This window comes from Halichoerus grypus, chromosome 6 (assembly GCF_964656455.1).
Source record: "Halichoerus grypus chromosome 6, mHalGry1.hap1.1, whole genome shotgun sequence".
Taxonomy (NCBI): Eukaryota; Metazoa; Chordata; class Mammalia; order Carnivora; family Phocidae; genus Halichoerus; species Halichoerus grypus.
In genome coordinates, this window is record NC_135717.1 from 80,568,632 (window position 1) to 80,583,567 (window position 14,936).

General features: G+C 41.6%; 2 long non-coding RNA genes across 2 annotated transcripts in view; both read right to left on the reverse strand.

Annotated features, from left to right (window-relative positions):
- Window positions 1-14,936, reverse strand: part of LOC144382337 (uncharacterized) — a 1,106,857-nt gene that overhangs the window by 1,013,297 nt on the left and 78,624 nt on the right. The window lies entirely within an intron of this gene.
- Window positions 1-14,936, reverse strand: part of LOC118529310 (uncharacterized) — a 26,749-nt gene continuing 11,813 nt past the window's right edge. Inside the window, exon 2 of the long non-coding RNA XR_004914053.2 lies at window positions 1-433. This is a non-coding gene — a long non-coding RNA (uncharacterized LOC118529310). The remainder of the gene's footprint in view (window positions 434-14,936) is intronic.

The following is a 14,936-nucleotide window of genomic DNA, read 5'->3' on the forward strand; positions in this document are numbered from 1 at the left end:
TTTTGGTGAAGTGTATACCCTTTTTCCCAATTTATTTGTGTCTTCCGATTTGCTTGTTACAGTAGAAGGTCGATTGACCAAAGCATGAAGCATTTGCAGAAGTTCTTCCAGACATAATTTTTTATGAGCTGGATGTTAACTTGAAAAAAATTCTTTATGTTTCCATTCTTCTTACAAAAAATCTCTCAAAACCAAGAGGTGAATTTCCTATCTTGGCAAGCACAGAGAAATGAATGCAACCTTCTTGGTGATCTCAGTTAGGGGATTCCTCTGACTTGAGGTCGCCACTGGGCACCCAGTCTTAGTGTCCAGGACTGGAGATGTAGACAGACAGGCAGAGATCAAGTCAAGTGGACACTGGTGTCTTGGCATCTTCTGGAAGGTGCATTTTCAACATCAATCCTGGTATGAGCCAGTTTTACTGTATATTCTCCTACAAGTGGAAGACAGACAGGGAAGAGCAGTTAATAAAGTGGTTTTGATTTGCTGAAATGGGTCATCTCCCTGTACCCCTCATTCCCAACTGTTTTTCCCTTTTCTCTTTGCTCCTAGGAAGTGTGTTTACTCACAACCCTTCTGACACAAAATGTGGGGGCTTTCCCCACAAACCAACCAATGCTCCCACTAACTGAAATTCAATTCTCGGCGTTAGCACAGACGTCATGGGCTAAGTGCTCAGCCCCGCCAGACTGCCCTACGTCTGATGCCAGTCACTCCAGGTTGCCAACTCTGCTCCTGACTGACCAGCTATAAATTCAGGGGTTCCCAAAAGACCTTTCTCAGGTTTCATCATTTGCTAGAATGGCTCACAGAACTCAACAACAGTTTACTTACTATTACCAGTTGATTATGAAGGATATTATAAAGGATGCAAATCAACAGCCAGATGAAAAGGTCCAGAGGGTTAGGTCTGGAAGAAGCTTCTGTCCCCATGGAGTTGGGGTGTTCCCCCCCTCTTAAGTGAGATAATAGTAAATTATCTCACCATTAAATCACTGGCTATTGGTGATTGACTGAATCTCCAGCCCCTCTCCCCTCCCAGGAGGCTGGGGGAAGGGGCTCAAAGTTCCAACCCTCTAATCATGCCCGGATCTTTTTGGTGATGGGTTCCCATCCTCAAGCTATTTGGTGGGGGCCACCAAGAGTAGTCTTATTAGTGTAAAGAATGCTCATATCACTCCTCTCACTCAGGAAATTCCAAGGGATTTAGGAGCTCTGTGTCAGGAACCAGGGACAAAGACCAAATATCTGCTTTTTATTATATCACAGCTACCCTAATGACTTTGAATAAAAATTTCTAGGACACTGCCTACAAATCTCTCACTTCTTTAAGAAGTACCTGAGTTTGTCTAGCAAGGATTTGACATTATTTTGTCCTCTCAAAAGTACTTTCACTCACTGATCATGGAAAAAGCAGACTATAAATGTCTTTGTACAGTCAATAAACCAACATTTATTGAACAACTACTATGTACAGGCACTTGCTAGGAGCTCTAAGAGATACACAAAGGCATAGGAAGGTTCCTGACTTCTTTTTGTTGAGGACAAGTCAGAAACAAATCCCAGACTTTGATGCCCAAGGGTTTAGATATTGTGTTTGAGTCCTGGCGTGCTCCTTAGCCACGAAGGACTTGGGTCTCTGTCTCCTTCTCTGCAATGCACTGTGATGGTAACACTGACTCACAGGATTGTTGGGGGGATTAAATGAGATCAGCCCTGGAAAGCTGTTTCAGTCATGTTCAGCACATGGTAAGTGCTCAGTAAGTGTGCCGTGAGCATCTGAGAAATGTATGTATGCAAGGACCTGCTAACACCAGGAGACGCCATACCAGAGAGGTGGCAGGCACCCACCACCCAAGGCCGAATGAAGAGCAGAGAGGGCATATTTGCTGTAAGAATGGAGTTACTGGGAGGAAAGCTCCCAGGACTGACTCGGCTGGATTCCAGAGAGTCTGAGGCACCAACCACCTGAATGATTGGTCTCAGCCCACTGGGGACCCTTGTCCTGAATGAACGTGGACTGGCCTAGACCTCAGAGTACCCAGGCTTTCTGGCCCCTGAAACTGAGTTCTGGCCGTCAGGAGGGCTTCATGGAAGAGGTAGCAGAGGAGTCAAAGCTCCAAAGATGGATAGGGTTTCAGAAGGTTAAGGGCAGAAATAATGCAGAGGTCAGCTTCAGGGTGGTCCATCGTCTCTCTCTACAGGCCTCTCCTCCGGGCACAAGCTCCATGGCCTGTCAGGGATGTATCCCTCTTTCTCCCTGAAACCTCCCTGCTGCCACCTAAACAGAAAGCTACTCTTTCTCGCCTGGCTCTTGGGAGAGCTGCTACCTACATCCCTTATCCCACAGAACAGCCCTTCTCAGATCTGAATGCTGAGGTCACGCCAACCCTTCCCTCGGGTTTTCTCCCCTCCCAAAGACCATGTTCTGCTGGTCTTCTAGAAGCCACGATTCGTCCCTGTGCACTGCCCAGCATGGGGGTGCCAGCCCACGAGTGGGCTTTGTGGCCTTTCCTGGCAGGGCCTCTGGCTTGCGGCTGCAGTCTCCACCGCCCCCATCCCAGAGGTGCAGGGACGCAGCCGTCACTGGCACCCCCTCCTAGTCCAGCTCAGAGACTCTATTCTCAGCACCCTGGCTTCCTGGTCCAAGTTATCACAAGAGAGCTCAAGAGGAAAGCCAACAGAAACTGAGGCATGTCTTCCTATTTTATCACAAAATGTAAGCAGTCAAATGTAATCCCAGCTCTGCCTCTTATCAGCTGGGTGAGCTTGGGCAAATGACACAACCTTTCTGTGCCTCAGTTTACCCATTTATTAATAGTAGTCTTTATCATAGAGTTGTGAGGGCTGAATGAGTTACTATAAAAGAAGTACTTGAAACAGTGCCTTGAAAAGAGTGAGGCACTATTTTTTTTTTTTTTTAAAGATTTTATTTATTTATTTGAGAGAGAGAGAGAGCACGAGCAGGGGCGGAGAGAAGCAGACTCCCCAGTGGGCAGGGAGTCCAATGCGGGGCTCCATCCCAGGACCCTGGGATCATGACCTGAGCGGAAGGCAGACGTTTAACCGACTGAGCCACCCAGGCGCCCGAGAAGCACTATTAGTAAAATGTTATTATTATGGTTAAGACAGCAGGGTACCGAACCAAGGAAGACATTGGAGACATCACTTAATGTCTCTAAAGGTCGGTTTCTTCATCTTCTGAAAATGGGAATAATAATAGTATCCACTTCGTTGTACTGCTACGGGACCATACGAACGGCTTTCTGTGAATGATTTAGAACCATACTTGGCATATAGTATGGCAGGAAAAGGCTTAAACCATAAAGAAAAAAGAAATCTTTGAAGAAAGAGACACACAAACACAGACAGACCCTGGCTAGAAAGGTGATGACCAAACTCACTAGAGAATAGAAGAATCCCCGCACCTCCGCCTCCCCAGTGCAGGCGCCTGCCACGTTGCCTGCAGTCTGCAGCCCCTCCAGAGAGCTGCCACATCCGGGACATCGAAGCCCTCCCTCACTGGGCCTGGCCCGGGGTCTCCTCGCACAGCTCAGTCATGGAAGTAAAGTCGTGCGGAATGAATAGCACGCTTAAACACGCCTACTCGACCCCCAGGAAACCAGGGGAGTAAAAAGAATCCTCTTTAGAATTCTTGCTTGCCGCACACTCAGAGCTCCACCATCTGGGAGGGTAACCGCTGTGGGGGACACAGATCACTAGGACGAGCCACGTGGCTTTGAATGCTGTGGTCAGAAGCCCAAGCCTTGGCTTTTGAAAGATTGGTTCAAGTCCCGAGTCTGCCAGTTACTGACTGTGGGATTCGGATAAGTTTTTAATGCTCCCTAGCCTCAGTTTCCTCCTTCGTAAAATGGGAAAGGTGAAAATTATCTCACCATGGAGTTGTGAGAATTCAACCTTAGCACAGTGCCTGGTAGATATGGGTGCTTCATACATTTTGGCGATGGTTATTGACTCTGGATTTCTAAAACCCCGAAGACAGCAGGGTACTCTGTTCAGGAAGTCGTTTTGGGGAAAAATCTGTACCTTCTTCATTTTCCTGGTTGGGGGGGGGGCGGTCAGGAAAAGAAGGGTGTGACCATGGCCTGAGCCTCTGGAATGCATCTGCCCAGTGGGCCAGCCTTACCAACCTGTGCCCATCCCGCTTCAGGGGCGTGGTCCTCCTCTGGCTGCAATCGTCATTCCTGACACCATCAACACCCTTCCTTCTGCAGAGATGTGAACACTCTGGCATTGTTTCTTCCAGCCAATGGCGGCTCTCTGGCCTGCGATTGGTACCTCCGGGATTCCATCGCAATCCAGGCATCCCAGCTATGTCAGCGTGACTCACGTTGTGTGTGTCTGACATCCACATGGCCCCGGAGAAGGCTGGCTCCAGCGAAAGGTTATTTGGAATGCTGCTGAATGTTTGAGGGCTGTCAAGTTATCTTTTTGGGGTTAGGCCATTAAAGTTGCATCTGATGTTTTATGGAACAAATGAGATAAAGTGCATTTTGAAATCCATGGGGCAGAGAGAGGATTTTTATGGATGTGGACACAGTGGCAGCTAAAAGTAGGTAGGGTTTTTTTTTTTTTTTTCCTAAAACCTTGCAGTTTTTCTCCCACATAGCTATTTCACTTCAGTGCAAAGCAGAAACAATCCCCAAACGTGAAGCATGAAGACTGCCATACTAACAGATTCAGTAAAACCTGGAGCTGCTGGGTTACCTGGAACAACATGGATCCATCTATCTGGCTCCTATCATCCCAATCAGCGAGCTGTCTGCTCTGTCCTTAAATTTTCTACCCAATCTTCATCACACATCCTGCAGAAAAATTTCTTCCAGGTAAACCTAAATCCCTCTTTGGTGTTTTTTAGTCCATGCCTTTGATATCTTTCCATCCCCTCATTCCCCCCGAGGTGACCAGTTCTCCAGATGCTCTAGCCCCACCAGCCTGCTCTTAGCCCTCTGAGCACACCATGCATTTTCCCACTTTTGTTCCTGAGCTTTGTCAGAGCATCTTTCCCTTCCATCTCTGCTACTATTCATCTAACCAAATGATCTAACAAAGAGTCCAGACAAAGAACAGGCACACTGCCAGGCAATGGTAAGAAGATAAGCAGACCAAACCTCAGAGCCTTCTCATCCTCCAAGCCCAGACTCAAGTGTCACCTCTTCCACGCAGGCTTGTCATTCATCCACTCAACTGAACCCCTTACTCTGTCTCTTCCTGCACTCCCATAACGTTGAGGTGACCCCCTCTCCCTTATACTAATGTGAAAACTATGTGTGCATGTGTCTGATCCCCTGTAGACTGCAAGTTTGCTGAAGATAGGAACTTCAAGATGTTCACTTTCTATCTCAGACCACTTAATTTATAGAATTAAGACCCCAAGGTTTTTCTCCTCCCACAGACACCTGAATGTTCAAAGAAACCAAGTACAATGATGCTGGATGGAACATTCTTTATAAAGGCAAAACTGGTGAGGGAGGGTGTCCCAATGCCTACCGATTGTAAGTACTTACATTATGATACATTCTTACTGTTGAAAACCATTCTGCATTTACAAAGAATGAAGTTGGGGTGCATGGGTGGCTCAGATGGTTAAGCATCTCCCTTCGGCTCAGGTCATGACCTCCAGGTCTGGGGATCCAGCCCCGTGTCAGCCTCTCTGCTCAGCAGGGAGTTTGCTTCTTCTTCTCCCTCTGCCACTCCCCCTGTTTGTGCTCTCCCCATCTCTGTCTCTCTCTCTCTCAAATGAATAATTAAAAAAAAAATCTTTACAATGAATGAAGTAGATCTATATGGACTGGCATAGAAAGACTCCAAGAGGTTATTGTTAATTGCAAAATATCAAGTTACTGAACAGTATGTTTGGCATGGTCCTATTTAAGTTTTAAACTCTTACTCAAAAGAAAAAAAAACCCAAAAAGTAAAGATCTCTGTGATGCGACTGAGCAGGTAATGGGTTCTCTGAAAATGTTGGGAGAAATCATTAAAAAATGAATCATATGTACCCTAAATATTTCTTTGAGGTTGATGTGCATTTATTTACAATCTCTTGATATCAGCCCCAAGTTTTGTTTGTTTGTTTGTTTTTTATAAGTAGGCTCCGCACCGAACCTGGGACTTGAACTCCCGACCCTGAGATCAAGAGTTGCAATCTCTACTGACTGAGGCAGCCAGGTACCCCAGTCCTAAGCCTTCTTCTTTTTTTTTTTTTAGCATGGGTCTGATACAGAGTTCTACATCATCTTTTATATGTAAGCCACACCCATAACACATCATCTACGATTTCTAGTTTTATTTGCTGTAAGTTGGAATGAGAACTTAAAGACATGGATACAGTTATTTGAGTGCAGCATCCTAACTTAGGATATGTAGAAGCTGAGTGACCTACATGACTTAAATAACCTCTCCAAGCATCAGTTTCTCATCTGTTAACACAGGGCATAATAATAGTAGCCATAAGTGACCAAGAGAAAAAAGATCGATTCTGTGTGTACTATGCCTAGAGCTTATTAAGGTTTAGCTAATCTATGAAATATTTTACTTTCTTCTTTTTATTTTTTTAAAAAGATTTTATTTATATATTTGACAGAGAGAGACACAGCGAGAGAGGGAACACAAGCAGGGGGAGTGGGAGAGAGAGAAGCAGGTTTCCCACAGAACAGGGAGCCTGATGTGGGGCTCGATCCCAGGACCCTGGGATTATGACCTGAGCCGAAGGCAGACGCTTAACGAATGAGCCACCCAGGCACTTCTTACTTCCTTATTATTATGGTGCAATAAGAAGCAACAGGGAATCACTCTACTTGGGACTCTGGCCACCTTCCCTTTCTGCCTTATAGATGCTCAAAGTCCATAAATACCAGGGAGAACAAATACCGTGGCATGAACCATAGGTGAATGAGAACGTGCTATGTGATAGCACCATGCTAAGTGGCATGGCAACACAGTACTTAGTTAGTTTCTGTTTCAAAGGACATTACAATCTAATGACAAAGGGTTGAATACACATGGGAAGGTGATAATAATAATATGGAGTATCAATTAGGATATTTTTAGTTGAAATGATTAAATAAAAACTAATAAAGTAGCCTAAATACTAAATTTTTTAATTGGCTGGAGCAATGGAAAACTTAAGAGGTTGAGGCACTTCAAGAGATACTTGATCAGGGCTGTGGGTCCAGTTCTCTGTGACTTTCTTAGCGCTGCTGTACTATATGGGTCAGCTTTGTTCTCAGGCTGGCTTCCTGCTAGTAGAAAAAAATGGCCCCAGCAATTCCACTCTCACACCTGAGACCACATCATCAAACTACAGTCCTCAAAGTTCCTCCAGACTAGTCTAGTTCACATATTCATCCCTAACCCAATCACTCTGGTGAAACAGTGGGATTATGTTGATCAGCTTAAGCCAGTGAGGGTGAATTCATCCCTACATCTGGTGATGGAATCAATTTATTGAGTACTTCTTTCCTGCGTTAGGCACCGTTCTACTTGTCTTTACACATTTTTCTGCACAAGAACCCTATGAGGTAGGTGCTACCAACATCTCCAGTTTGTAGTTGAGGAAACTGAAGTCTAGAGAAGTTAAATAATTTTCCCTAGATTGTACAGTAGGGCCAGGATTCATACTTTGGCCCACTGACTCCAGACCCCACCTTCATAACCATTAAACCATAGAGTCCCCCAAAGCATAAGTCCCAAGGTGAACAGGCTGTGTGGTGCAGATAACACATGCCAGGTAAATTGAGAAGCAAGAGCATTTGGCCAGAGTGAGGTGATGATGGAAAAGACAGGGCTTGAGTTAGGTCTTAAGCAAGTGCGAAAAAATTAGTTCAAGTGAAGTTTTATTTATTTATTTATTTATTTATTTATTTATTTATTTGGGGGTGGGAGAGGGCAGAGGGAGAGGGAGAGAGAGAGAGAGAATCTTAAGCAGGCTCCATGCTGGGTGTGACATGGGGCTCGATCTCACAACCCTGAGACCATGACCTGAACTGAAATCAAGAGTTGGACACTTAACTGACTGAGCCACCCAGGTGCCCCTAGATCAAGTGAACTTTTAGAGACAGGAATCATAGCAGAGATAACAAAGTCAATGACATCAGACAGCTAAGTCTGCTACTTATATAGAAGCTGAGTGACCTTTTCCAAGTTGACTTCTCTGAGCCCACAGGTGAAATAAGAAGCCATCAGAGTGAATCAAAGGCCTATGAGGAGAATCTAAAGAGAGAAGGGGGCAGAGAATACAATACTAGAAACCCTGAAAGGGACCAGTGAGAGTAAAGCCAATTCCTGTGGAAAATGGAAAGTCCTTTGGAAGAGTAGAGAGTAGGAAGCCACAACCCAGGGAGTCACCATAGTGACAAGTCTAGAGCAATTATTCAATGGTGACCTTACACTGCCAGCTAGGAAACAAGAAAGAGAGGGAGAAAGTTGGAGCCTTGGGAACTAGAAGGCTATGCTAATAAAGATACCTCCTCACAATCACTCAATTCTGGAACTGGACGAGACAGTGGACAACATGTAACACAACCTGTTTATTTTACAGACAAGATAGGAGACATATTTGAACACTTATATAGAGAGAGGCTTGTGGGTAAAGTGCCTAGCATAGTGCCTCATAAATAATAGATGTTGAACAGATAATAATTCTTATTATTTTTTGGAGTGACTTAACCAAGGTCTCAGAAGTTGGTTAGTGACCAAAAACATACGAGCATCCACGTCTATTAATACCCAGTGTAGTTCCTTCCATTACTCTTAGCTTTTTTTCTTCTATGGCAAATTTGAGATGAAGGATGCCAAATTCCACTGAAAGAAGGGGGAAGAAAGAAAAGTTAGTTAGCTGCTCACTCATCCAGAGCCAGCAACACTTTTTAGCATCCAAAGTGGGGAAAACAATCATATGAGGAGAATGTTGGATTATTCCAACATTAGATGAGGAGTTTGGAAATCAAGATTATGGATGTTGGTCTGCCATTAACCAGTTCAATGATCTAAACAGCTTGGGCTCCCATTTACTCATCTATAAAATTAGAGGTTTGGAAAAAGTAATCTTAGTTTCCTTCCAACTCTGAAATTCTATGCATGTAGGTTCCACTCTTAACACTGCAGTAAATTTCTTTATTAGAGAACATACCCAAATTGTTAAAGATATATATATATATATATATGATATATATATATATAGGATAAAGGTTGCATTACAAGATTAAAAGTGAGAAAAGACATGAGAGTTGGCTTCAAACATCTGAAAAATTCTCAAGTCACATAGGGATTAGATCTACTTTGTGTGAGGCTCCAGAGGACAGAAATAAGATGGAAGAGTAAAAGCAATGGGGGCAGGTTTCTGCTTAATACAAAACAGATTTTTTTCCATGTATTTTGGGGACTCTTATATTAGGTGCATATATATTTATAATTGTTAGGTCTTCAGATGAATTGACCCTTTTATCATTATAAATTGTTCTTTCTTGTGTGTGTCTACTAACAATTTTTGTCTTAAAGTCTATTTTGTCAGGTATTAGTATAGCCACTTCAGCTCTCTTTTTTAGTGTTTGCTATATGTTTTTTCATCTTTTTATTTTAAACTTAATTGTGTCTTTGCAGCTAAAGTTTGTCTCTCATAGAGAGCATATGGTTGGATCATGTTTCTTTATCTATTCTGCCAATCATTTCCTTTTGATTGGAGTGGTTAGTACATTTACATTTAATGTAATTACTGATTAGGTAGGATTTACATCTGCCATTTTGCTATTTGTTTTTTATATGTATTATGTCTTTTTTGTTCTATTTTTCCATTGATGTCTTCTTTTGTGTAAAATAGTATTATCTAGTGTGCTATTTAAATTCTCTTGTTTCATTTTTCTTTCATTTCCTTTAAAAAAAATTCTTTTCTTAGTGGGTGTCTTAGGGATTACAATTAACATTTTAATTTAAAAGAATGTGGTTTTGATTAATATCAACTTAATTTCAATAGTACACAAAAAATTTTCTCCGATATAGTACTGTTCCCTTTTGCTCTTTTGTGCTATTATTGTCACACAAATTACATCTTTATACACTATAAGCCTATCAGCACACTTTTATAATTACTACTTTATTCAGTTGGCTTTTAAATTAGGTAGAAGAAAGTTGTTACAAAAAAAAAAACTACATCTATATGGCTTCTTATATTTACCTATGTGGTTACATTTACCAGTGCTTTTTATTTATTTGTGTGGATTTGAGTTACTATCTAGTGTCCTTTCATTTAAACCACAAGAACTCCCTTCAGTATTTCTTGTACAGAAGATCTGTTAGCAACAAACTCTCTCAGTTTTTGTTTATCTGAAAATGTCTTAACTGTTCCTTTATTTTTGAAGGATAATTTTGCCAGATAGAGAATTCTTGGTTAACAGTGTTTTTCTTAGCACCTTGAACATGTTATCCCACTGCCTCTGGCCTTCACGGTTTCTGATAAGAAGTCAGCTCTTAAACTTATTGAGGATCCCTTGTATATGATGAGTTGCTTTTTTCTTGTTTTCAAGATTCTTTCTTTGTCTTTTGAAAATTTGACTATGATGTGTGTAGGTGTGGCTATCCTTAAGTTTATTCTACTTAGAGTTTGTTGAGCTTCTTGGATATGTAGATTAATGGTTTTTTTAAAAAGATTTTATTTATTTATTTGTCAGGGAGAGAGAGAGAGAGAGAGAGCACAAGCAGGGGAGTGGCAGGCAGAGGGAGAAGCAGGCTCCCTGTTGAGCAAGGAGCCTGATACAGGACTTGATCCCAGGACCCTGGGATCATGACCTGAGCCAAAGGCAGCCACTTAACCGACTGAGCCACTCAGGTGTCCCTAGATTAATGTTTTAAAATAAATTTGGGAAGTGTTCAGCCACTATTTCTTCAAATATTATTTCTGCCCCTTTCACTCCTCTCCTTCTGGGACTCCCATTATGTGAATGTTGGTATACTTCATGGTACCCCACAGGTCTTTGACACTGCTTATTTTTCTTCATTTCCTTTTTCTTTCTGTTTCTCAGACTAGGTAATCTCAGTTGACTTATCTTCAAGGTCACTGGTTCCTTCTTCTGTTAGTTCAAATCTGTAGTTGAAGCCACCTAGTGAATTTTTCAATTTAGTTATTATACTTTTCAACTCCAGAATTTATATTTAGTTCTTTTTAATAATTTTTCTCTTTATTGATATTTTCTATTTTTTATACTCTAACTCTTCAGAAATGGTTTCCTTTAGTGCTTTGAACATATTTAAATTTTAAATAACTGATTTAGTATCTTTGTCTAATAAATGTAATATCTGGGCTACCTCAGGAATGATTTCTATTGATTGTTTTTAACCCTGTGTATTGGCCATATTTTCCTGTTTTTCTGTGTGTCTCATAATTTTTTTACTGAAAACTAGACATTTCAAATAATACAAGGTGGCAACTCTGCAAATCAGATCCCCCCACCACCACTCTCACACATGCACTACTAGGTTTATTGTTTTTGTTGCTGTTTGTTTACTTAGTGACTTTCCTGGACTAATTCTGTAAAATCTGTATTCTTGGTCATGCCCAACCACGGAAGTCTCTGTTTAGCCTGCTTCATGGTCAAATAATGATTAGACAAAGATTTCCTTAAATGCCTTGAACCAATATGTCTCTGAGCCTTTACCAAGGGACTCTAGTGTATGTGTGGGCACACCTTCAACAATCTGACAAGCAGTTTAAAACTCTACCTTAGCTTTCTGTTTGCACAGAGGCTCAAGATCAGCTGGTGGCAAGTAATTAGGGCTTTCTCAGGTGTTTCCTGAGCACATGCAAAGCCATATACACATGAATGTGGCCTTCTGGGTTCCCAAGAACATGTCAGAGCTTTTCAAAGTCCCTATGGACAGCACATGTTCCAGTGTTTCCTTCTAATTTTTTTAGCCAGCCTCTTATTAACCCCAATGGGTATTGCCCACTGTTAAATGTTAAACAACTGCCACTGATTGTTTTGGACAAACATGCTGGGAATAAGGCTGTTCATGGAGAGCAAGCTCTGAGTCAGGTGAAATAATGACAAACCCTGAGATTGGAGCTTTCCCAGAAAACTGCTAAATAAGTCAAATAATGACATTTCTCTGCCTTTAAAAAGGCAGAGAAGTTGGAAAAGGTGACAGGACAAAAGAAAATCCTACTTGGAGAGGCAAAAGTCACAGGCAGTTATGGACTGGTAAAAAAACAAGGCACCCAGTCCATAAGTTCAAAGTAGGGAAAATCTTTAAAATTAAAATGAGCGGAGTGCCTGGGTGGCTCAGTTGGGTTAGGCATCTGCCTTCGGCTCAGGTCGTGATCCCAGGGTCCTGGGATTGGGCCCTGCATCGGGCTCTCTGCTCAGCAGGGAGCCTGCTTCTCCCTCTCCCCCTTGCTCGTGATCTCTGTTGCTCTCCCTGTCTCAATCTCTCAAATAAATAAATAAAAATTTAAAAAATTAAATTAAAATGAGCAATAAGTATCTAAGGCCAGTTGGAGAACATAATAAATTTGGAAACACAATAAAATACTGACAGAAGAAACAGGAAGATTAGGGAAATTGTAATGATACAGCTTAAATGAAAAGATCCATGCGAAGCCTTAACTTCTTTAGTTTTTAAAATGAGGGTTGCTACCTTAGTCCCAGCACTGTCACTAACATCCTATATGTATGTGGGTGTAACTGAACTGCTATCCCTTAGTTTTCCAAGGAAGAATTAGGTTTGGAGTTTCCCAAATTTTAATTTTTGTATACAACCTTCCTGATTTTTAAACCCCCATATCTATATATCACATTGTCAACTTAATTTTTAAAAATTTGATCCTTTTTCTAAACACTACTATAGTTTTTGCCAAATTATGAGTTTGATATGTTACATTTTCTTTTAATACTATTAAAATAAACCTCAAACCATTAAAATACACAATGCTCCTCCAGGTACCAACTACCTCACTTTGGTAGACTTGATGTGTAAGGTTCTTTCCACTTCTGTGATTGTGTGGTTGGGCTTTCCCCTATCCTTTCTATTCAGGTTATAAGATTACCTCTTGGTATATGTCTCTCTGAGGACAAGATAGTTTGGAGTTTAGGATGGACCAGTTTGTGATCAAAACATGTTGGCAACAGCCACTGAGTAACTGATCCATGGTGGTGGTAAAAAGTGGGTTGAGACACCCCAGAGGTGAGATCTGGTACAGAAATGTTCATGATTTCATAGAGTGTATGAAATACATTAATAATCCCATATACTAGAGCTGAACCAATTCTGAGAGAACATGACATAGTACAGTTTGACAATAATAATAAATCTCGCTTAACTTGATCTCAGCATTTACGTTACGCCAAAGTACTGGGCTAAGCACACTGTCTTTACTCTTTACAACCACTCTGCTAGGTAGATACTATTATCTCCATCTTACAGATGAGGAAACCTAGGCTCAGAGCAAATAAGTGATTCATCAATCCTCTTGTAACAGCCCTAATGAGGCTCTTTATTTAATCACTGGAGGTAACCCTTGCCATATTGGAATGGATTGCAGAGAAAGCTCACTATATGAGCAGAAATCTTCCTCCTTCTACTGTTTTATCAGAGACACTAGTTTTGTTCCCTAGGGCTACAAAACATAAGATAAGATCATCTGTAGTTTAATTTATCCAATTTATAGATGAGAAAATGGAGTGAAATTTTGGGTTTCATTAATAAGATCAGCCTCCAGAAGATGGGATGACCATTTTCTCTCTCCTGTCTAGACTAGTCTGCCTCAAAAGCACTGGGGATGCCAGAAAAGTGGTACCAGAAAAGTGGGTGAGGGGAGGCAAATGGTGGTCCATGGCCCTAGTGTGTTTTGTTGTAACCATTTTAATGGTCTGCAGATTTCTGAAGTTGCTCCATGTTGTTCTTTCTCATTAGCCACACATTAAGAAAGGTACCACACTTTAAGATGGATATCAGCAAAGTAGTCAGATCCAGAGGAGGACAGCCTGCTAATGAGGGGCCAGCATCCAACTGAATAGCTGAAGAGAAAGGGTAGTCTAGCCTGGGGGAGAATGCGTGAAGGGATGACATCCTCTAATATCTGGCCAACTGTCAACATAAATGACAGAGATGGTCAATCTGCCTTGTGTCAGTGGCCAAAGATACCGTTTGTGGGCAGAGATTGCCAGGCAGCAGAAAGTTCTGGGCCCCTAACTAGCTGTGTGACCTTCAATATGTCATTTAACCTATCATCCTTCAGGATCCTAATGGTACATGGTTCTTAGGAAGAGTCTATATAGCAAAGGACCTAGTTCAAGGCCCATCAATAGTAAGTAGACACCAATGCTGCTAAGTTTAGATGCTGATGAAGTATTTTGTTCAACCTAAGAAAGCAATGTATATACATATAATAGACAATGAGGATACCTTATAGGACATGTGGTTCTCATCAGCAGAAATGTTTGATCAAAGGCATCATCTTTATCTGGCAGGGACACTAAAGAGGTTCCTCTGTGATAGATGGGGTATAGACTGAGAGACCCACGAAGTTCCCTTCCAACCCTAAACTGTTGTCATCCCATATAAATCTTGCCCCAAGTTACACAGTTTGTGGCACAACGGGGACTAGAACCCACCTCTTCCATCCCTCAGTCCAGTGCTCTCTTCATGACATCATATATCATACATTAAAAAAATAATGTAGAACACTGTCTAGAAACTATTCCAAGTGTAATTGTTTATTCATCACAAGTTTCAAGTTTCTCTCTGTAGCCACATTTTAAGAAGGAAACATGTCTATAAACACATAATATTATAAAGCAAATAATTTAAATCTAAGTAGATTTCATTGGAGTACAAAGAATCCCAATGAATAAAGTTTCTCACATGTTCAAAGCAATGAAAAGTGATGAAGAAAAGCGGAACACAGCAGAAAGTTTTATTTGCTT